Source organism: Piliocolobus tephrosceles, chromosome Y (genome assembly GCF_002776525.5).
Source record: "Piliocolobus tephrosceles isolate RC106 chromosome Y, ASM277652v3, whole genome shotgun sequence".
NCBI classification, from domain to species: Eukaryota; Metazoa; Chordata; class Mammalia; order Primates; family Cercopithecidae; genus Piliocolobus; species Piliocolobus tephrosceles.
In genome coordinates, this window is record NC_045456.1 from 14,165,714 (window position 1) to 14,188,971 (window position 23,258).

At 42.7% G+C, this 23,258-nt stretch overlaps 1 protein-coding gene across 6 annotated transcripts in view; it reads right to left on the bottom strand.

Moving 5' to 3' along the window:
• The window catches only part of TBL1X (transducin beta like 1 X-linked), a 261,274-nt gene that overhangs the window by 74,086 nt on the left and 163,930 nt on the right, over positions 1-23,258 (bottom strand). For all 6 annotated transcript variants that reach the window (XM_026449812.1, XM_026449816.1, XM_026449813.1 and 3 more), the window contains one exon: positions 12,573-12,660. The gene's annotated coding sequence lies outside the window, so the exon portion shown is untranslated. The remainder of the gene's footprint in view (positions 1-12,572; positions 12,661-23,258) is intronic.

Genomic DNA, 23,258 nt, shown 5'->3' on the forward strand with positions numbered 1-23,258 from the left:
GCTAATTTTTGTATTTTTTTGTAGAGACAGGGTTTCACCATGTTGGCCAGGATGGTGTCGATCTCCTGACCTCGTGATCTGCCTGCCCTGGCCTCCCAAAGTGCTGGGATTACGGGCGTGAGCCACCACGCCTGGCCTCTTCTTTTTTCTGTCTTTTTTTTTTTTTTCTTGGAGACAGGGTCTTGCTGTGTTGCCCAGGCTGGGGAGCAGTGGTATGATCTGGGCTTACTGCAACCTCCACCTCCTGGGCTCAAGCAATCCTCTCACTTCAGCCTCCCGAGTAGCTGTGACCAAAGGTGGGCATCACCACGCCCAGCTAATTTTTTGGCTCTTTTTGTAGAGACAAGGTTTTGCTGTTACCCAGGCTGGTGTTGAGCTTCTGAACTCAAGGGATCCACCTGCCTCAGACCTCCAAAGTGGTGGGATTACAGGCGTGAGCCGCCACCCCCAGCCAGCACTAAACATCTGTAGGCTGTTTGGGAACTGCCTTCGGTGTCTGTATCACACATTTTCAAGTATCTTTACAGGCAGCAAAACTTTCATTGTTGAATGAGGATTAAGTTTTTGTTTGCTCAGAGGAAAAAAGTGCAAAGTATATGTTCAAGTTGGAAGATATTTTACATTTAATAGGAGGATTCAAAGTAGTGGTTACCGCCAGGGACATACCTCACCCCCACGAAGTCCTGCCCTGGTATACTCCCGACCCTTGAGGATGGGCAAAAATCTGTCACTTGCTTCCAGAATATGTCAAGGAGATGGGGCACCACTCCCTAGGTTAGGTTACATTATATGGCAAGGCTGACCATACTTCTCTCCCGTGATTATTAACACCACATTGCGTGATCTGTCCAGGCGATGGCAGGCAGCCTGCAGGGAGCTGAGGGTCTCAGTCCTGCAGCCACAGGAACTGAATTCTACCAACAACCTGTGCTTGGAAGAAAAGCCCTGAGCTTAAAGGAGAGTGCAGCCCGGCTGACACCTGGACCAAACCTTGTGGGACACTGAGCAATGGCCCCAGCCGTGCTGTGCCTGCACCCCTGACCCGCAGCCACGGTGAGAGAATGAATGTGTGTTGTTTTCAAGCTGCTAAACGTGTGGTCATCTGTTATCCAGCAAGAGATAATGAATGCAGCTGCCCTGGCGTCATTCCACCTCTCACTTTGCACTCTTAATAGACTTCATTTTATAGTTGCCAGAACTTTGTCATTCAAAAATTCTTATCTTCCTTGCTTAATATGGTGCCATTTCTGTACTTCTGCACATCCTGCAATGAAAATTTGACAGTCAAAATACACATCTGTCCTAGGATTTGTGCTTGAACTCTGGAGAGGTCTCTCCAAAGACAGCAGGCAGAAGAAAATATTAGAGACTAAAGAAGCTAGGAAATCACAGCATGACCTAATGAAAAGTTAGATATTATTTAAGGAGACAAAATAAAACAACAACAAAAATCTATCTAAAGAATGTCGCAGCACTGGGCAGGCTTCTGGTGATGCTGAGTGCTGCAGTGACTGCGGCAACACAGTGCCAATAGCAAATGTATAGAGTTTAGGTTTCTCTCTACATCGGGCACAGCTGGAAATCTCTGGTTTTCTATCATTAACTTCTGGTGACTGAACAATGGAAGGCTGGTTGCTACGAAGGGTTACTAGGAGGAGCAAAAAGAATGGACTGAAAAAACATCTTGGGCCGGGCACAGTGGTGCACACCTATCATCCCAGTAATTTGGGAGGCCGAGGCAGGCAGATTGCCTGAGCCCAGGAGTTTGAGATCTGCCTGGGCAACATGGCAAAACTCTGACTCTACAAAAACAAAACAAAACAAAACAAACGAACAAACCCAAAAAAACTAGCTGAGTGTGGTGGTGCACGCCTGTAGTCCCAGCTACTCAGGAGACTGAGGTGGGAGAATCATCTGGGCCTGGGAAGTCGAGGCTGCAGTGAGCCGCGATCATGCCATTGCACTCCAGTCTGGGCAATGGAAGTGAGACCCTTTCTCAAAAAAAAAAAAGGCTGGCAGCTACAAATCTCAATATAAATGTATTACAAAATTATTACCAAAATTCTCTAGGCTATACCTACATTTGTGAAAGACTGTAGCTAAGGACTTTTGAAATTAATTTTGAAGAATCTATTATAAAACTAAAGGAAATAATTATAAAGAAGTTCGGCTAAAAAGAGAAAATCACTGCTCTGGAGCATGAGCTGAAGTTGAGCAATTACATTTTCACAATTACAGCTTTTTATTTTATCTTTTTCTGTAGGCCAGTGAGTGTTTGAAAAATTGAAGTTTTAACATGTAAGAACCTCTTAAAAAGGTAGGAAGAGCAGAGCGCTATAGCTTCAGCCTCACTTAGTCCCGAGGATTTCTGGACAGGCTTAGGAACAGGGCAACAGGGCTAGCAGGACTGGCATGATTCTGGAGCCCCGTGGAAAGGATGAGAATTACAAAGGACGAGTCAGCCTGGGAAGCAGGGCACGGTGCCACCTCCCACTGAGGGCAGCTGGAAAGGACCGATCTTGGAGAGCATCTCATCTCATCTCTGCATGTTACAGATGAGGAAACTGAGGCACAGAGAGGAACTATGTCTGGCAGGACCTGGCAAACACCCCAGCTTCCCATCTTGTTTGCCTAGCTCCTTTCCTCTTTTACTCTGGGAAAAAAGAACCAAAAAACAAACAAACAAACAAAAACAAAAAAAAGCAAGCCTGTTCCAGGCACAGCACGATGTTCTGCAGCATCCTTGGACTCCGCCTACCCCCTTGCAGTGGTGACAACCCAAAATGCCTGCACACGTTGCCAAATGTCCCACATTGCAAAACTGCAGCTGGCCGAGAACCATTGCTCTTTAGAGGAAAAATTAGCATTTTGTGTTTGAAATGAACTCCATTTATAAAGTAAGGCAACTGGTGCAGGCTCAGACACCGCTTGGTGACCTGACCATTGAAAATGTATCAGCTGGGCGTGATGGCTCATGACTGTAATCCCAGCACTCTAAGAGGCCGAGATGGGAGGATTGCTTGAGCTTGGGAGTTAAGAGGCCAGCCTTGGCAACATAGGGAGACGCCGTCTCTACAAAAAAAAACTAAAAAAATTAGCCAAGTCTGGTAGCACATGCCTGTGGTCTCAGCTACTCAGGAGGCTAAGGCAAGAGGTTTGCTTGAGCCCAGGAGGCTGAGGCTGCAGTGAGCCATGATTATGCCATTGCACTCCAGTGGGTGGAGTGAGATCTTGGGTGACAGTGCCTCAAAAGAAGAGAAGATATCCTGATTTGTGGAGATGAAACACCTGTATACATAGCCTGGTTAATATTCCCCACCCCAAGAGCATCTGTGATAAATACAGGTGTCTGTGCATGTGTTTGTATACAACTATGGAGAATGGAGAATGAGAATATAAGATCCCGAGGAGATGGGGATTACAGGCCATTTTTAATAGTCCATTCCTCTAATTTGCTTTATGCATCTTTCTTTCTTCCAACTAGAAAACCTGCTGCTTCAGCTCTGGCTTTCTGCTTTCTGATCACAGATTCATTGTCTTTAAATGTATAATAAGTTAGGGTCCAAGGATTGGAATGCTTTCCCCAATACACTGTTAACTTTCTAAAGGGTTTTTGATTTCTAAGCAGCAGAGAAAACAAAACAAAAACTATCTCTGGCCTGCAATCGAGCCAGGATGTAATGTTGTTTGGTAAGACTGACTGCTCCATCTCAAGAACATGTTTTAATTTTTTAAGACTGATTTAAGATTTGGATCAAACTTTTCTCCCCCAACAAACATTTACTTCGCTAGCTTTTAAATGATTATTTTTCTTTTAAAATCTAATTCCAAAAATTGTAGAATCTACATATATATTCTTAGATTATTAGATACAAGCATGAGAATATTCTCTGAATGGATCCCTAACCCCAACAGCTGTATTTAATGCCCTTCAGCTCTGTGGGCTTCATCACACCAAAATCAAGAGAAACCGTCCATCAGCCGGGTGTCCCGGTGTTCGGCTGTGCTTCTCTCTAAGCGGCTCACTTGAAGGTGGTGCTTGTTTTCATGGATCTTTTTCAGTTTTTTGAGTCAAGTCAATACCCGGCCAGTATTCCTCTGCAAGAACCACTGTTCCAGACAAACCTCACCACACACACAAGGCTGGGAATAGAAATTCCTCCTCCTCTTTTTTCCAAGACCAGAACTAAATTTCACAGGAAGATGGTAAATTATGGATCCCCCCACCCAGGGCTTTGTGGTTTAATTTCCCACAAATAAACATTATAGTGGTACTCGCAGTGTAGCAGAACTCTCAAGCGGAGGGAAGGCCACTGCAAACCTCGTTTCTGGGTTGAGTGATGGCACACTGGTGTGCCGTTCCTGTCTGGGCGACATTTCCTAAGGCCAGTCCACAAGCACCTTTCTTCACGGAAGAGGAGGGACATTTTGGAAGAAAGACAAGTTAAATTCTGGAGACGAGACCCACGATTTTGGAAGAAGTCAGAGAAAGAGGAGAGAAGCACAGGAGCCCTGTGTGGACATGTGGGGAGGACCTGCTCTACGAAAATGTCTTTTGACTTTTAATGATGTGTCACATGCACCCCTCAGCCCAGGGCATGAGGACTGCCCTCTATACCAAGGTTCAAAGCGAAGTGCCACTGACAGCTATGTAGTCTGTGAGGAGAAGTCTGCCTTTGTCTTCTGTGCCAAGAACAATTTTTTGTGGACAAGTAACATGGAGTTTGGAACGTTCATGCTTTATTATAATTACTACTTTTTATTGCAACTATTACTTCTTATGACAGTTATGACTTTATTACAATAAAGTTAGGGTAAATCAGAGTGAGAGTCCCCATCTGTATAGTCTTACTGGCTAGAGATAAAGCAGATCATGTCCTGAGAGCCACGGAGAACAGGAAAAGATGTGGGATTCACAGAGCCTTTGGCTAAGCGCCAGAGACCCTGACTTCTAGGGGCAGCTCTACCACTTTCCAGCCCTGGGATTGGAGGGTCAGTTACATGGCTGTTTCCTCATCTCTAAACTGAGTAAAAATAGCCCCTATGTCAAGGGGAGAGTGTGAGGAATCAATGTTTTTATGCAGAGCCCAATGCACAGAAAATATCCAGTATGTGGGAGCTGGTATCTCAGCCCCTCCAGCAATTCCCCAAGACAGACCTGAAAGGTCAGTAGGAGAGGATCAGGAAAACACACACCTGCCTTGTCCATGACCACTCAGGGCCCGCCCCCCCCCCCTGGCCCCCCCGCAATGGCAGGCGGGCAAGGTGGCCCCCCACCCCCCCCCCCCCCCCCCAAAAAGAACGACCACCAGAGGCCTGTGTTTGGGCCTTCTTTTCTAGTATGTACAGCTGGAGACACAAGCCGCATTCTAACACCTAACCGGTTTCCCGAACAGCATCCGCTTCCAGCCTTCGAGTTCTGAGAACTCCTGTGGATGTTTTCCAATTTCTCCAGTTCTAAAATAAAGGAGCGCTTTGGCAGCACTCACAGCTCCTCCCTGGCCCCAAACAGGAGGGGGAGGAGAGGGGAGTCTTAATTAGAGCAACTGTGTTTATTTTCTTGCCTGACCCAGCTTTGATTAAAGACACCTTCAATTAGGTTGATTTGAGGTGTTTGGAGTTGTGACTGCGCAAAGAGGAAACCACCACCTTCCACTTCGGGTTAAAGCCACAACATTCTCTCCCTGTGCTGCTTCAAGAAGGCAAAGAAGAACAAACGAGCATGGGCTGATGGCATTTCTGAAGTTTCTCTGCTAAAGATAAGTCATTCAATATAAGTGATAATTTGGAGTTTAGAGCCGTCAAGAAGCTGAAGGGGAAATTATTTATAGTATTTCTTTTTTTTTTAAGCCTTGCTTTCAAGGTGGCCAAAAGTCCTATTAATTCGCAGTTCCCTTCACAAAACAGTTCAGAATTTAGTCCCAGGAGAAATGGCTGTTTAAGAGTTTCATTTCATTGAGTATGTAGTTAGAGCACTCAATATGCCATCATTCTCTGGGAGAACACTGGCCCCAAACAACAAAATCTTAATTGCTGTTTTAATTATCTTAAAAAGTAGAATCACATGGGGCCTGCTGGCGAGCTGGTGCTGGTAGTTAAGGACAGAAAGGGCAAGTTCGTTTCTTGCCAAGAGGCCAGCCGTGTTCTGAAACAGCATAAGCTGATGAAGGGGGCGTGTACTGCAGGAAGGGCAATGCACGGGAGCTCCTCTGACATCATTGGAGGGGAGGCTTTATCTTTCAGTCCTTTGCCCTATTATGTACACGTCTTGTAAGATCTTCTAAAGCAGCCCTTGGCTTCTGAAGGGACCTGAGAGAGTGAGTGTCATCTCTGCTATTAGTTAGGCTGTTGGCGTCTGTGCTGGAAGAATCCATTGCTTGGAAGGATGGTCTGGACAAGGCTCAGGTCTTTAGGGTTTGTCTCCATGCAGACTGGACCGAGCCAGGGTCGCTGAAGAGCTGCTTGAACTGACCTCAGCCTCTAAAGGGCACTTCTTTCTCCAAGTAGCTTCACGGAAATGAGCAAAGTCTGCCCACTTGGAGGCAGCGGCTCTTTTCTCTGCTCAGATGTAAACTGAGTTTATTTTCATTTCACAATCAGTAGCTAGCTTAAGACAGAATTTTTAATGTATGTATAAAGTTTACATATAAATCCCAATACAGGTTTTCTAACATCTGCTTGGGGAGCAGCTTATTTGGGGGCTGACATAGGCTTGTTTTACCACTTTGCACGTCTTTTCATCCTATGTAATCGTAAAGAAGTCAATGTGTGGTTCTTGAAACAATCTCACTGTCCAGTGACAGCACTATGAAATAAATGGCAGTGAACACATACGGGAACTATCAGGCCACCATGAAGATTACTTTAGAAACCAACACACGGCATGTATCGTATACTAGCTATCAGGTGTGAGTGCTACGTGCATGATACGATCGATCTCACCAGTCATCACTCCAAGGGATAAATATCACCATTACTCTTATTATCACCATTTTATAGGTTTAACAAATAAAGGCTTAGGGAAGATAACCAACTTAGATCCCAGCGAAGTCAGGATTGAAAGTTACATTGCTTGACATTAAACGCTGTGCTCTTCCAGCGCAAGTTAAAAATTTCAAAGCTAGCTTCATGGAAAGATATTTATGATACGTCCCAAACTGGGTTGCAGGGGAAGATAACAAAACAGAAAAGAGGGCCAACAAGGTTACAGTTTGACCTAAACCTGTAGGAAAACACATACAGAGGAAAAGTTTGGGGAGAAATGCATAAAAATATTTTATGTTGCTTTCTTTCTTTCATATACTTCTCTCCATTTACCCACTATCAGATATATAACACTTTTGGTAAGAAAATATTCCTCGCAAAGAAAAATTTCCCATTAGTTTTATGGTTATATTTATTTACTTGGAGTCAGTGGTCTGAAATGATAAATATAATCAAAGAATTATTTCTTCATTACTGGAGCTCCAATGCCGAGCAGTGACACCTCCATTTAAATATGGAATAAACTAGTGGCGTAAGATGCGGCCAGGAAAACAGCATCGCAGGCAGGGGCAATGTCCATGACAGGGGGCTGTGTGGGAAAAGCACGGCTCCCAATTGCATGTGTATCTTTCTGCATATTGTGTATTTTCTACTCTGAACATGGACTATTTTCATATTTATTAAAATGTAAAGAAAACCTGGCAATGTTGGCTGGGCATGGTGGCTCACTTGAGTCCAGGAGTTCGAGACCAGCCTGGGCAACACAGTGAAACCCCATCTCTACAAAAAATACAAAAATTAGCTACGTGTGGTGGCACACCCCTGTATTCCCAGCTACTCGGGAGTCTGAGGCACGACAATCGCTTAAACCTCGGAGGCGGAGGCTGCAGTGAGCCAAGACCGCGCCACTGTACTCCAGCCCGGGTGACAGAGCAAGACCTTGTCTCAAAACAAACAAAAACAACCTGGCAATGTCCTCAGAGATAATCAGTATGAAAACAACTACATAGGAAATGAGGCTACAGGGTTGGGAGGGCAGAGCAGAGGAGAGGTTTTGTGTTAGAAAAGGAATGCCGCTTTTCACAGAATAAAATCATCCCTGGTGGGACACGGTAGCTCACGCCTGTAATTCCAGCACTTTGGGAGGCTGAGGCGGGCAGATTACTTGAGGCCAGGAGTTTGAGACCAGACTGGCCAACATAGTGAAACCCCATGTCTACTAAAAATACAAAAAAATTAATTGGGTGTTGTGGCATGCGCCTGTAATCCCAGCTACTCAGGAGGCTGAATCAGGAGAATCACTTGAACCTGGGAAACGGAGGTTGCAGTGACCCGATTGTGCCACTGCACTCCAGCCAGGATGACAGAGCGAGACTCCATCTCAAAAAAAAAAAAAAAAATCCCCGTGATGAGGCATTCAGAAAAGGACTTTCCTGTGCCCCGCCACCCTTCTGGGTTAATTAGTGGCTGGCTGGGGCTTTCATCCAAAGCCCACATGCACGTCAATGGCAGATGCTGTGGTGACAGGAAGGAAGCCCTCTTGAAAATGCTCCACCTAGCAAGAGCAAGCTACTACCAGGGAAATCCACATCACAGGAGCCGGACGATGCACGTAAGAAAAAGAGCACCGTCTTCCTTTCATCTCCTCCTCCTCTGGCCGCAGTGTCAACACAGACGCACGTGCCCAAGATTTCAGAGCAGACTGCCTTGGAAGGCACTGATGCCACTGCTTCCACAGAGCAGGAGCTCATCCTATTTTCCTGATGACTGTGGTCTTTAACCTAGCACTTCTGATATCCAGAGCCATTATGACCTATTTTCCAGCCAGAAATTAATTTATGGATTTTAATTATCTTTAAGATAGATTGAACACAGTTTCTACACAGTGTGCAGTGGGCCTTCAAACAAATTTCGGGAATACATGCACTCTGGTCATGATAGACACTGATTTTTCACCTACACATGAAGAATTTAATTTGAGCATGATGAGTCTCTTTCTGGCAGTAGATGGAGTCAGCAGTGGGTTCACCTACACTTATGATGTGGCCTGTGAAGTTGTGAAAAATAAACTCTGAAGCTTACTCTATAGATAGAAAGGCAGGTGGTGCCCCATCCCCCAGTGTGGACTGGATCTCATATAAATCTTGGTGTTATATCAGCATTGTGTTCTATTTTAGTGACAGGATCTCACTGTGTTGCCCAGGCTGGAGTGCAGTGGTGCAATCATAGCTCGCTGAAGCCTCAGCGTCCCAGGCTCAAGCGATTCTCCTGTCTCAAACTCTTGAGCAGTTGGGACTACAGGTATGTGTTACCACCTCTGGCTAATTTTTTTTTTTTTTCATTTTCTGTAAAGATGAGGGTGTCACTATGTTGCCCAGGATGGTCTCAAACTTCTGGCCTCAAGTGATCCTCCTGCTTTGGCCTCCTAAATTGCTAGGAGTACAAAGTGTGAGCCACCGAGCCTGGCCTGTATCAACTTTTGAGACTTATATTTAAATAAATGACAAAGACGTTTTTAAAAAAGGAAAAAACTAAAAGCATCATGAACCCCAAATAGCAGATGAGAGTCCAACCATCCTCGTGTTTATGTCAGCAAACACGGGTACTAAATTTTGTAATGAAATGCCCCAATAGCCTATAATTTCACAGCCGTATGACTGACAACAAGTACAAAATAAAGTGCTGACTGAAGCAGCGGTGAGCAGGACTCCTCAGTCTCCTCACGATTGACATTTAGGGGTTGGGGAGGGTGTCCTGTAAACTGCGGGCCATTTGACAGCATCCCGGGCCTCTACCCACTAGATGCCAGTAGCACCCACTACCCCACTGGTGACAACCAGAAATGTCTCCACACATTCCCAGGTACCTTGGGGGTGGAGATTCCCCCAGGGTGAGAATCCAAGCTAGGGTAGTTACACAGGCCCGGAGCCACTCCCTCTTATGTGGCAGAAAGGCCCTCAAATTCCTTATGTAAAAGTCCCGAGCCCCAAATACCTGCAGTGCCTTCTCTATGTGACCACAATTTAGATTCTGTCTTCATCACATCATGGCCCCTGGGTGGGCCTCTTGGAGCCTCACCCTCCAGGTGGCCTCCAACTCAGAAGGCCACAATTAGAAAAGGTGGAAAGAAAACAGTTGTGTTCCTCTAGGTGAGGGTCAATGGCAGAATAGAGCAGTTGCAACACAGACCGCCTGGCCCGCAAAGCCTAAGCCCCTAACTATCAGGCCCATCACAGAACATGCTTGCTGAGCCTGCTCTCAGTCCTTCCTGCTCTGCCACAGATTTTCCCACCTCCACATCCAAGAACAACTGCCTAGTCCCTTCTCGGCTTGGAATCTTCCTGCCTGAGAACTTCAACAGTGAACGCCCCTGAATGTGAACATTCCTCATTATCATACCAACTACAAAAAACACTATCACCAAGGTCTGTGATGGATGCCTTTGAAAGGAGGACATGTGTTGAAACCACACACACCTCAAGGAAACCATTATAAGCCCTCACTTTCTGAGGTGCGGCACGCAACACAGGCAGAAATAGTATGTTATACAGGTTATTCCCAACCTTTCTGATGAACTATAGCAACAGAGCACCATTTTTGAGGATAATGCCAAATGACTATCTGCATGTATAAACCGCACAAGTTATCAAAGGCTACAAAAACACTCAGTCATGCAGAAAGCCAAACACAGATACCTCATGCACAGGAGAAATTCAATGTGTGCTGGATTCAATGAAACTGAAGCTTATGTTCCCAAAGTACTGAAATAAAACCCACTCAAAACACTGATGAGATCAAGATCCCCTCCCATCTTCCCTCTGACATTTAAAATATGGTTCAATGGCATTTCGAAAAATATTGACTGGTGTTAACAGTCACTTTGGAAAAATTCAGTTCCTCAAAATGTTCAACAGAGGTACCATATGACCCACTCCTAAGTAAATGCCACAGAGAAATGAAACATATGTCCACACAAAAAACTTGTGTATGTGTGTTCGTGACATCATTTTTTTTGTGACATCATTTTTAATAACAACCAAAAGAGAACTACAACCCCAATTTCCATCAACTGATGCATGAATCAAATACGTTCTATCCATAATCTAGCCACACAATAGAATATTCCGACATAAAAAGAAATGACACATGCCACAATGCACATGAACATTGAAAACATACTGAGTGAAAGAGCCAGTCAGAAAATTCAAATTCACTAATACATTACAAATTTTGTTTTTATAAACAAACTACACTTTTCATTAAAATATTTATACATGTGTAACTTGTTAAACCAATCTACATATGTGTATGTCTGGCTTTAAACAAAAGTACCTCGAACAGTAAGCTGCTTATTTTAATTAAATTTAAGTCTATCATTTTAGTTCTAGTTGGTTCTCTTAAAATAGTAAATCAAAAAGCTTTCTCAAAATTCTCTTTATGCTTTAAAATTGCCCAAGTTCTATAGGTTTTTGTTTTTTTAAAAAAAACTAAAAAGGCATTAGAGAAAGAAACAGAAAATTAAATAACAATTAAGTAAAAACGAAACTAAATTCCCATGTACCAAAAGGTCATAAGGTAACTTTTACAGAACTTTTGAGGCATGGGTCTCAGTTCTAGTTTGGGCTACGGGCTTCTCAACGCTTGACACCTGTGCACATACAATTGGTTTGCTAGTCAGGAAACCTTAGCATCTCACCAGATTTACACATAGCAATCTCCATGATTTTCTAATAAGTTTCAAAGTTAACTAGCAAATCAATTTGGAGACAGACACCAATCATATTAAGAAACTGATAAAGCATAGAATTAAGATATAGGAGCCAAATAAAATCTATACTCATGCACCCAATTATAATTAACTTGTCTGCATAATTGTAATTCATAATGTTGACAAGATAGGTTGATTTTAGAAGGTGTCATCCTCACCTGGTAAGACCCAGAAAAATTTGTTATAGTTCCTTCAGGATCCAAAATTCTCAGAAGGCAGGCCAGATGCAGTGGCTCACACTTGTAATCCCAGCACTTTGGGAGGCCGAGGTGGGCGGATCACTTGAGCTCAGTTCAAGACCAGCCTGGCCAACATGGTGAAACCCTGTCTCTACTAAAACTGTTTTAAAAATTAGCCGGGTGTGGTGGCAGGTGCCTGTAATCCCAGCTACTTGAGAGGCTGAGGCAGGAGAATCGCTTGAACCTGGGAGGCGGGGGTTGCAGTGGGCTGAGATCGCACCACTGCACTCCAGCCTGGGTGACAGAGCAAAGACTCTGTCTCAAAACAAACACACACACACACACAAAACAAAACAAAACAAAACAAAACAAAACAAACAAAAAACACAACCCCAAATTCCCAAATTCTCAGAAGTCAGTAGAAAGGCAAATTTCTCATTTGGAATTAACTATGCAGCTCACAATGATTTAATGATTGTCTGTCTACTACCTTCAACCTTCAGTAAGGAGAAAGACCGGGCACTTCCCCTGAAAACATCATTTAAAGCAGAAGGGGTTCTGTTTTGGGAAAATGCAGTTCTGCTCCTCAAACGGATTTCAGGTACAAGGACAAGGATCCAATGGCACGCTGGGCTGCTTACCTTATGATGACTTCATGTGTGGACCTGTTGACCAGCAGGCTTCCCAGCATCCGGTCACAGAAATGGCAAGGCGTCTGCGGAGACCAGCCTAGGGAGAAAGGGGAAGGTTTAAAACAAAAGACTTAAAAATCGTTGGGGTGTGTTTACCTCTCACCCATCCAGTTCCTTTAGGTTTTTTTTTTCATCCTAATTCAAACTTAACACATTTTATTGGTTCTTATTTTCTGTCTTAGTCCATAGCACAGATTGTAAGGTTTTGTTTGCAAAGTGAAAAAAAGGAAAAATTAAAAGTGGCCGATCAGGCATTATTATGCATGTAGAAGTTCTGAAATAAAAGTGTCTCAAAATAGATAAAATTCACGTTAGCTCAGCTATTGCTACTGCTATTATTTAAAGATAATTTAAAGATTTAAATTAATCTTAAATTAAATTTAAAGATACATTAAGGTTCCCGTGAAATATCACTGTTTTTGGAACAGGGCCTGATGCAGCTGATACATGAACCTGTGCACACCCTCGGGAGAAGACAACACGCTTTAGCTCAGCATGCCCCATCGCTTGGGCTAGCTTTCCAGTAACTCTGGCAGGCACATTTGTGTGCACATACGCATTCTCAGGTACTGTGCTCATAAAAACACACAAACGGGTCAGAATCCTTTCTCCTCTGGCTCCCCTAAAATCAAGAAAACCAAAGGCACCCACTAACGTCTCAACTTTTCATGTACTTTTTGCAGACCTTTGTTTCACAAGGGTTCCATTTGCACTGATTTATGAGGAAGCCAGGTTTATAGCTCATAAAATGATAATCCTTTATATCAAAAATTGTTTCTATTTCTCAGTCACTATAAATACTCATCAATAAACCATTTACCTAATGATATTTACCTTAGAAAATTTCTTTGGTTGTTGAATGATTCCAGCCTCCTCGAGAGCATACATTACCCTCTATCCTCTACAAATTCGAGAACTAAGTAAATTATGTCCACCATTTTCTCTAAATTCTTATTTAACAGTCTTAAGTGATAATAAAAAGGAACCAGGTTTAATGTAATTGAAGGTCCAGAAGTGAAGCTATGAGTGAAGGTGTTTCTTATTAGGGAGTTTATATAGAAACTCAAGTGTTTTAAGGAAATTCAAGTAAATTATTCCCACTGAGTCATGTTTATAGTTATGTTGTTTAAAGGAAGGAGATTAAAAAAAATCTACAAGCAGGTTCACAGGCCCCTAAAATGCATTACAGTACATTGAAAACAAAAACCATAAGGATATTCAAGATGAAAGTAATAACCAGGGCAATTTGTAAAAAATCTACCACTGAAGTAAAATAATGAGAGTGAAACTAAATTCATCTGTAACTCTGAATAGAAATGAAAGGGCACCAGGGAAGCAGGCACAAAGGAATCTTGATTTTGCTTATAAAATACACTTTTAATTATGGAAAAAAATTTGCAGTTGAGATGAAACAGGACAATACTCCTTATAGTGAGCTGGAAAGACCAAATTACTGTTTTCAGGATTGGGTTATAAATTACCAGGGGAAAAAATAGCCTTATGATGAAATTGCTAAATACCATAAAGTATCAAAATATGAGCAGATGTCACCACAATAAGTTCCAAATTGCTTGTAAATTAAAACCTTAAAACCCACGATAATTCATTAAGTAATTAATATACAAACAGCTCTTATTACAAGCTGTTCAGAAGAAAGCTTGCAATCAAATTCCTATTCTTTGGTCCAAAACAGATGGTAACCCACAAATGAGAGTCTTGAAATTTGAGATTATCTCTTATATATGTTGTTAAATTCAATAAGTATAATTAACTTATCATCTGTGTGTGATCAACACAAAAATAGGAATTATTATTTCGGTTAATAACATTCTTCTGGTTATGAAACATGTCAAAAATAATTAGTTTATTGCTAGAAACAATAAATTTAAATGAGAAATCAGACCTTCCAACACCTGGTCATTACTGATTTTCCCATTATTAGTACACAAATAGAACCACAATAAACAAGCCTGGCAAGAGAGTTTACATATTGCCAAATATTTGTGTGAAATGCAAACGATTTTAACAAATGCCATATGCTCTTTATTTTTACAACTAAATAAATGCTGATACGTGACAAATGTAAAAGGGATTCTAATTTTCTGGTAGTCCTCTGCTCTTGGCGTGGTGTGCCATGCATGTATAGTGACAGTCCCTCCACACTGAACACGGAGAGGTTTTGAAGGGGCTCTCTAAGCTGATACAACACAGCATGTACCTGCTTCTCCATAGAAAGCAGGTTAGAATAGAGCTTCTGGTGCCACATACATTTCTTCAAAAAACTGAATTCAAACACTGTAATCAAATAAAATGCAAAATAATTTAGAAACTGCAAATTTACCAGCCTGCTCCTCCCTCAAAATTTCTCTTTTCCACTACTGAGTTCCTGCCAATGGTAGGTGAAAAGAGCTGGGGAAGGATGTGCACAACTTGTGGTCATGGGGGTTGCTGGAGAGCCCGTCTGACCTTTAGGAAGGCAGGATAGTAACACAAAAGGAACCTGGAACCCCCGATGCTCTTGGGGATTTGACACCTACCCTTCTGGGACTACCGCCTGCCTTTGTCTCAAATGGCTGTATTTTGATGTTTAGCCTATTCCCTAAGTAGAATACAGAATCCCTGGGTGATGATCTCAATTTTCCTCATGGTATCCAGTGTTTCCTTTTGTCACATCATCCATAACACACATTACACCTTTTCTACCCGAACAGGAGGAAGAGTCCTTCCTTCTTCAAGTTCATTTCTACAGTCCAGGCTTGACACATAACACCTACTTGATAAAAGTTAGCTTAATGAATGAAGGATGTACCATACATAATCATTCAAAACATTACAGTTGCTGATTACACGTTAATCTAAACTTTGGAAGTCCTCTACACATTCATTTCTTCATGATGTCTGCCTTAATTCTATTGTGAAAAATCAGAAGAAAATGCAGCATTTTCCCATGGATATTGGAATTCAGAAAGATTCCTGTGGAGTTATTTTTACTGGCATCTTTGAGGATGTTCTTGGGGTAAGCACGAAAATTTCAAGAGATAGTTTTAAAGAAAAGGACACAGAACGGTCTGTTAATTGTTTTCCGATGTTTTAGAATTCTAGCTCTCCAAGTGTAAGCACCAGTTATCACTCCATTGTGTATTTATGAGTAGGCAGTCTTTGTATATTTCCTTGAACTGGTGCCTCACCGACACTATCATTTCACTGCTCGTTGTGCCTGGAAATAGACCTAGGCGTATGTGAGCCAGTGACACACAGTTCATTTTTCACCTTTTAATTCTTCACACAACTACTGTTTCACAGAGCTGAAGAGTTACAAAGGTCCAGCCAAATGTTGTCCAAACTCAATAGCACCCTCAGCTAAATTTCATCCTATGTGCAAATCAGCTGGTTTGTGCCCATTCAGTTATAAATCCTGTACATCACTTTTCAATCGTGCTTTGTGAATTCCTCTGCAGATCTGTAAAACCACTGTAAGAGATTTTTAAATTGAATACAAGAAATAATAATCTAAAGCACTGAGAAACTCTTCTTTTTAATACTATGTTTTCAAATTTAGAAAGGGGCATTCCTCGAAAGCAGTCATTTTGAGAAATTATATTCTTTTCCTATCAGGAAAGAATTAGCAACTTTAAAGGCTCCCCTTTTGACACAGCCTTCAGAACCCATTCACCTAAGAAAAACCAGAACAGCACACCTCAGGCCCAACACAGAACTTCCCTGGACCATATGTGGTGGTTTTTTTTTTTTTTTTTTTTTGCCTTGTTTTCAGTTGGAGTAAAAATAACAACATAAAATTAACCATTTTATTGTTTTTCTTTTAAAAAATTCTTATTTAAAAAAAAAGTAGAGATTGGGGGGGGGGGGTCTTTGATATGTTGCCCAGGCTGGGGCCAAACTCCTGGCTTCAAGTGATGCTCCTGCCTCAGCCTCCCAAAGTGCTGGGATTACAGGTGTAAGCCACCAAGCCCGGTCAAATTAAAGTGTACAATTTAGTGGTATATTCAGATGTTATGCAACCACCACCTATGTCAAGTTCCAAACCATTTTCAATCACCTGGAAAGGAGTTCCGGTGCCCACTAAGCGGTCATTCCCATTCCCTCCTCCCCCAGGCCTGGTGACCACAGAATGCTTTCTGGCTCTATGAATTTCCCTATTTGGGGCACTAAATGAGATCATACAATATGTGACCTCTTGCATCTGGCTTCTTTCACTGAACATGTTTTCCCGGAGCATCCATGTTGTAGCACGTTCCAGGGCTTCACTCCTTTTATGGCTGAATACTATGCTACTGCGTGGCTGGACCACATTGTGTTTTTCCAGGCAGCGGCTGACAGGCACCTGGCTTGGGTCAACCATGCAGCTATGAACATTCATGTCCCTGGGGCAACGGCTAGCAGTGGAATTGCCTGGCATCGTTCTGCCTTTACCCTTCTTTACCTGAGTCTTCTCCTCCCCAGGAATGAAAGGTCCACAGGATGGGTGGAGAGAGGCCAAGCTGGAGAGAGTCAGGACCTGGGGAAAGGAGCAGAAGGCCTAAGGCCAGCAGGCAGGGTGGCCAACAAAGGGGATGGATTCGCAAGGAGGAGCCGGGAGCCTGCCCATGGAAGAGCCATAGCCAACAACGACCGCATGCCAGAGCCCTGCTTGGCAAGCACTGTCTGTCTGACAGGCTCATGCTGTGTGCAAGGCTGCACACGCTCACTACCTGGCTGCCACTGCAGACTGAGCATTCCTCTACATAGATCAAATCCCTACCAAACATTTGCCCAATGACAACAAAGGATGCACCATTTTCCGCTTGGAGCAAAGTTTTCCCACTCAGAAGCATATGTACTACACATTTACTTCCAAATAACAGCATGGGATTGGCATCACGTTTCTCTATTTTAATACAGTGTTCTGGAGCAGGGGTGACAGTGCCCGCTGCCGCCCCCTCCCCACACCCCCCGCCATCTCCCAGGGGATATTAGGCAATGTCTGGAGATATTCTGGGGTGTCCCAACTGGAAGCGGAGGTGCTACTGGCATCTCCTGATACAACAGAATCAAATTTGTATGATAAAATTCCTTCAGGTGCTCATGGCGAGGCCAGCACGGTACAACACTGAGGTCCCCTGCCTACAGCCATACCAACTCAGCAGCCACAGGAGGGAGGCGCCAGAACACAGCCCCTCCAGCCCCCACCCCGCCTTTAGGTGCGCGGACATCTTGCCTGCAGCCTTGAAAGACCCCCACGCTGGTATCACTCAGCTAACTGAGGCCAGCACTCCCGGCTTTCAGAATCTAACACCTTGTCACAGACAGGGTGGAAACATACCTGGGCAAGGGGCCTTCTCAGCCAGCACCTCATCAAATGGGGGTAATAATTTGCAGAGTTGTTGCCAGGAAAAATGAGAACCAAGTGAACTTGGAAGCCAACTGACTGGAGTTTTAGAGTGAGTAGGGGAGTGTCTGCCAAGGCCTGCTCTTCAGAGTGCCGTTTCTCAGGCTGTTTAGTAGATGTTTAGTATGTGTCATCTGAAAAACGGCTCCACACTTCAAAACAATTGGCAACACCAGGTTAAATAACGTTATTAAAAAATAATAGGCCAGGTGCAGTGGCTCATGCCTGTAATTGCAGCACTTTGGGAGGCTGAGGTGGGAGGATCACTTGAGGCCAGGAGTTCAGGACCAGTCTGGGCAACATAGCAAGACCCCATCTCTATTAAATAATAATAATAGCTAACATGCATATTGCACCTGTTACATGCCTGGCTCTCTTCTGAGAGCTTTGAGCTTATTTAATCCAGCTAATTAATAATTTTAAATATTTAATGTGCTTAGCACACTAAGTCCTTCTACAGCATATACTGTGTCAGGTGGCAGTGGTGGTTTCCATGCGTACAGGAGCGTGTGAGGGAGTGCGGTTACTATGCCGTTCTCATACAGAGGGAACTGACGTACTGACATGTAGCTGCATGTCCAGGTCCCAGGGCTGGGGACTGGTGGAGCTGGGGTGTGAATGCTTGCAGCCCGGCTCCAGGGTTTGCAGTTGTCACCGTGAGGTTCTGCCGCCTTTTAATTTGCTGCAGAGTTTGCTAAAAGCTGTGATCAGCTATCGTGCATCGTGAGTGCAAAGATGAAAAACTTAGGATTTACCGTGAATCCCACCTCCCACAACCTCATGGTGCACCTCCACTGCCACATCTCAGGCCATACCAGCCAGTCGTGCATCCAGTCGGTCCTCATGATTTCCTCCCAGCTCTGGGCTGCACGTATCCTGTGAACCCCTCCATCCCGCCTTACTGCTAAAGGACGTGTCCAGGTGTCTAAGTGCCCGTGCAGATGAGGATACTCCATGCTCAACGTGCTAGGGCTTGCCTGACTGTCCCAGGTTTCTCTATGAAAGACATCTCCACATGCTGAAATCCTAAAGAGACTTTTTTGACTGACTCTGAATACCTCAGTCACTAAACATTCTAATACGCTGAGATTTTACTGGTAGAAGACTATGTGTTCTCCAACGTGTATTTTTGTAAGACTGCAAGCTTGAAATCTAAAGGTGACAGTACTTGACTAAAATGAATGCAAGTGTGCCAAGATGGTAATAACTTATAAAAATACACGTTACTTTTAATATCATAACAGTGTCAAGAAGCAGGGCAGTTCTGTGTGAGCGTCATCCATTGGGAATCAAAATCGGGCCAGCATCCTCATTTCTCTTTCTAGTCACCAAATTATGAAAATGGGTATGGGGAGGTGGAAAGTCACAATGCATTCATTATTTCTTCATATCTTACCATCTCATCTTTCTTTCTTTTTAAATTCACTTTTGGAATAGTCTTGATCTAGGTGGATTATTTTTTGCCACTGTAGTAAACCTCTGCCCTTCTTTTTTATACGTGCTCCTCAGAGGCAACTCCGAAGAGTCCCCTTCCCTTTTAAAGTTATATCTATGACATCGAAAAAATGTTTTGTATTATTTTCTTAATAATCAATGACCAATTTTGCACACGAATTCCTTAGGCCTAACCTTTAATGTTCTTTAAAAATAAGCATATATGTTATAAGCAAACTAGAAGGCTATAAATAAAAACCAAAGAATATCTTAAAAGAGTTTTCTTTTAAACCCAAGTCTGCATGATTAAATGATAAAAACTGCTTGTCCTATATCTACAGAAGAAAACTAGAGTTTGAATGTTTTTGAAATTAACATTTCAGTACTGCCATCTGTAAATGGTAATCCTGGGTATGCCATCAATTTCCCTTTAGTATGTTCATGGATCATTACTGTACAAAATGAGAGAGAGAGATTGTGGTAATAGCTTTTATAGCTGAAACAAGGAAATAGGTTACTACTGGAGCACTCCCGTAAAGCTGGCGGTTACGCTGGCAACTGTTACTGATATCTTTTCCACAAGCTAATCGTGTTCACATACCCTCTACACAATACCAGGCAAATGCCCAATTGCTTTCTGGTAACCCAACTCTAAAAGGTCCAAGGAGCCAATATGGAGTTATAAAAATATGTAAAAATAATAAACACTGGTTTTCATCAGTGTTTCCCTCACTGAGTTTAGTGTTCATTAATAAAACACTAGTACTGAGATGATAAAATATGTTACTTAAAACACATTTTGGCTGGGCGCAGTGGCTCACGCCTGTAATCCCAACACTTTGGGAGGCCAAGGTGTGCAGATTACTTGAGGCCAGGAGTTCGAGACCAGCCTGGCGAACATAGGGAAACCCCATCTCTACTAAAAATAAAAAAAAAATTAGCTGGGTATTGTGGCATGCACCTGCAGTCCCAGCTACTCAGGAGGCTGAGGCACGGGAATCACTTGAACTCGGGAGGCGGAGGTAGCAGTAAGCTAAGATCGCGGCCACTCCACTCCAGCCTGGGTGACAGAGCCAGACTGTCTCAAAAAAACCACAAAAGCCAAAAACGCATTTTAAGGATTCCAAGATCAAATAAAGTTGTGAAACTCTCAGTTAAGAAAAGTAAAACAGATTCAAAAAGCTAAACAAGCCCCAACCAAGCAGGATAAACCCCAACAAGAAATAGAAAACCCCAACAAGACACAACCAATTTCTTGAAAACCAGTGACAAACTCTTAAAAGCGGCCAGGAAGAAAACCCAAAAGTTATATCCAGAGGAAAAATGATAGTAAAAACTGCAAACTTCTTGTCAAAAGCTATGCAAGGCAGAAGACAATGAAATCTTTAAAGAACTGAGAGGATGTATCAATGCAAAATTCTATACTCAGATGAAATATCTTTCAAAAAATGATGGCAAAATAAGGACTTTACCAAACAAAAGCAGAGAGAATTCACTGCCTGTAGACCTGCATTACAAGACAGACTGAAGGGATTCCATGAAGGGGAAGAAAAACTTCAGCTGGAAAATGCGGATTCTCACAAAGAAATGATGAGTGGCAGAAATAGTAAATATAAACATAAAAATATTTTATTCTCTTTAAAAGAATTATTTTCCATGTAATTGACTTCTTAGTACAAAATTAGTAACGACGTATTATGGTGTTTGTAACACGTATAGAAGTAAAATGTACGGCAAATGTAGCACAAAGAACTAAGAATGGAAGGACAATGAAAGCACATTGTTGTAAGGCTCTCATATGTGAAGTAAAATATCTTTCAAACATAGATTGTGATAAGGTTAAACATGACAACTGTCAACACTAGAGCAACACCCTAAAAAATAAAGCAATGAGTTATTGCCAATAAGCTTACTGAAAAGTATAGTCACGAAAAAGCTCCAATTTATGCAAAAGCACACAGGAACAGAGGAACAAGGAAACACAGTAAGTGGTACAAAGAGAAAGCAAAGAGCAAGTGGTAAATGGTATAACCACTCCAGCGAAAAGGCTGAGACGGGAACAGCAGACACTGTGGGCTACTGCTGGGTGAAGAGTGCGAGGAGGGAGAGGAACAAAGATAACTATTGGGTACTAGGCTGAATACTGGGGTGACAAAATAATCTGTACAACAAACCCCCCATGACACGAGTTTACCTATATAACAAGCCTGCACATGTACCCCGGAACCTAAAAGTTCAATAATAAAATAAAAATAAAAGCAAAATAAATAAGAGGCTGAGATTGTGAAACTGGACTTAAAAAGCCAGAGTCTTCTCTATGCTGTCTATAACAAACCTATTACTTTGAATACACGTATATGCTGTTACTGAATATATGTATATATATTATCCATATATCTCATATATGTTATATATTGATTATACGTTGTTGATATATAGTTTTTGAAAATATGAACAGTCACCCCTCTGTATCCACAAATTCTGTATCTAAGGATTGAAAATATTTTTAAGGCCAGGTGTGGTGGCTCACGCCTCTAATCCCAGCACTGTGGGAGGCCAAGGCGGGAGGACTGCTTGAGGCCAGGAGTTCAAGACCATCCTGGGCAACATGGTAAAACTCAGTCTCTACAAAAAATACAAAAATTAGCTGGGCGTGGTGGCTCAGGCCTGTAGTCCCAGCTACTTGGGAGGCTGAGGTGGGAGGATCACCTGAGCCCAGGAGAAAGAGGCTGCAGTGAGCTTAGCAAGACCCTGTGTCAAAAAAAGAAAGAAAAAATATTTTTTTAAAAAATAAAAACAATACAATAAAAACAATTTTAAAAACAATATAACAATTATTTACATAGCATTTATACACTGTATTAGGTATTCCAAGTAATCTATGATTTAAAGTTTACAAGAAGATGTGCATAGTTTATATGCAAATGGGACACTATTTTATATCAGAGACTTGCGCCTCCCCGGATTTTGGTATATGCAGGGGTCCTGGAACTAATACCCACAGATACCGAGGGATGACTGTATTCTATTCAGCTTACAGTTCTCCTCCTTCACAATTCCTTACCTCCTTAGGGAATCTGTGGAAGATATTTCGGAGGCAAAGAAAATATAAAAGAAGAAACAAAACATCGAGTGATTCCTGGACACTAAGTGCAGATGCCTTTGGTAGAGAATTCATAAGTGAACCTAACACAACACGATGATGCTGGTCTGTTGGAAAGAGACTGGAGACAGCTAGACATGAGGCCCCTCCAGGAGACAGAGCATCATCAAACTGAGGTTGCCATTCAGCTGTTCACTTAAAATACCTTTATGGGACTTACGAATATCCTGAACCCTGTATTAAATTCTCCAGAAGATAACACCGGGAACTCATGGGCCCTACTCATGAGGACATGTTAGAGCCAAGGAAGTGCTTGGACGGGGGTAGTACACATGCAGGGAAGAGCGGAACTGGCTTTCCAGAAAGCTCCCCACTGAACCCCATCCTGCCCCTCAATCAGCAATCCTGAGGTACTCCACACTCACTTCCCATGTAATCCTAGTACGGTCTGTTTCTTGAGAAACCCTCTTCAAACTCTGGCCCCAACAGCCTGTCTGGTCCAATATCCTACACACAACTGTCACGTTCTATCAAAGTTCTCCAGCGCGATTGCTGCTACCATTTTTTTAAATCAAGGAAAACGATGGTGTTTTGCTTCTTTCATGAACAAGTACATGAGCCAGGCATTTTCATAAATACACTCTGGTACACATTACATGCATCTGATATGCAGAGAAACACACGGATACTCGCTAAAAGCACTGAATAAAGT